Consider the following 1,369-nt stretch of genomic DNA (forward strand, 5'->3'; position numbering starts at 1 on the left):
TTCGTCACGATAAGTGGTCATACCCCGCATGAGGAGGAGCAGGGGGAGGAGGAGGAGAAGGAGGATGAGGAGGAGGAGGCGGATGAAGAGGCGGATGAGGAGGAGCAGGGGGAGCACGGGGAGGAGCAGGGGGAGGAGGCGGAGGGGCATATGGCGGAGGTCGGGAGTAGCGAAGGATTTTACGCTAGGTTAGCTGGCGACGTGACGCGCCCGCTTGTAACGTGTAACGACGCATGAAGACCCGATTCACCGCACTGCTACCGACACACATTACACGCTGTTATTAACACACGCAGCGACTTACGATATAAAGCAGGGGTGCTTAACCTGTGTGTAACGACTAACCTATGAGCTTCGGGGGAGTCCGTGAACCAGGGACCCGTTGTCAGAAACAAAATGAGTCTTAACATTAGTCTTACTGTCTTAACACTAACAATTTCTCGTAGACTGTCGACAGCGCTTTGTTTTGTATTGTTACGAGAAAATCTGCTACGATTTTTCATTCAGGTAACTTCGCAGCGTTTCTGATGACGGTCTAAGAGAAACAGTTCATGTTAAGACTAATGTTAAGACTAATTTTGTTTCTGACAACGGGCTCCAGGCGCATACAAATTATTGTCTTTACTAGCTTATGTGCATATTTCTGGGGAGAGGTTCGTAGCTTTCACCAGATTCTCAAAGGGGTTCATTACTCAAAAAATAGATAAGAACGACTGCGATAGAGAGCTACTAGTGAGAGACCTGGTGCTGCCCGGGTTGGTTCTGCCACCAGAATTTGATATGAAATGTCTCAGAAGAAGAATGAAGAGAATAAGAAGTGCTACTCGAATAATGTAGAAAACTTAAAGTAGAGCAACGAGTTTTTAAGAGAAGAACATAATTTGCGTAGAAGACTACTGATATGAAGACTTAAAAGTTTTATTAGAAGAACGTTACATGATGTGCATATTGTAGAAGACTACTGATATGAAAACTGTAATAGCATAATGACCATGTTATGTTCTTGTTTTGATATAGCACACTGACAGGTTTTTTGATACACATGAGCTGTACAGAGGCAACGCACTAGCGCGCTTACATCGCAAACACGAGATTCGACAGTAAACGTTTTAATACACAACAACGTGCGAAACCGATGCTGTCCTCTCTCTGACACACGCATGCACACAGGCACAGCAGTGTATGTACACAGTACACACTACAGCCATTTGTATTCATTAATGGCTATCTCATCGTGTGTCGTGTGGCCATGTGGACACTGGACACAAACACCATTACGTCTGAGATCTCCCCCACGCAGCTCACAAAGCATGGGAAACAATAACGCACGCACGCGCGCAAACACGCACGCTCACGCACGCACGCACGC

This window comes from Priapulus caudatus, unplaced genomic scaffold, assembly GCF_000485595.1.
Source record: "Priapulus caudatus unplaced genomic scaffold, Priapulus_caudatus-5.0.1 Scaffold358, whole genome shotgun sequence".
NCBI classification, from domain to species: domain Eukaryota; kingdom Metazoa; phylum Priapulida; class Priapulimorpha; order Priapulimorphida; family Priapulidae; genus Priapulus; species Priapulus caudatus.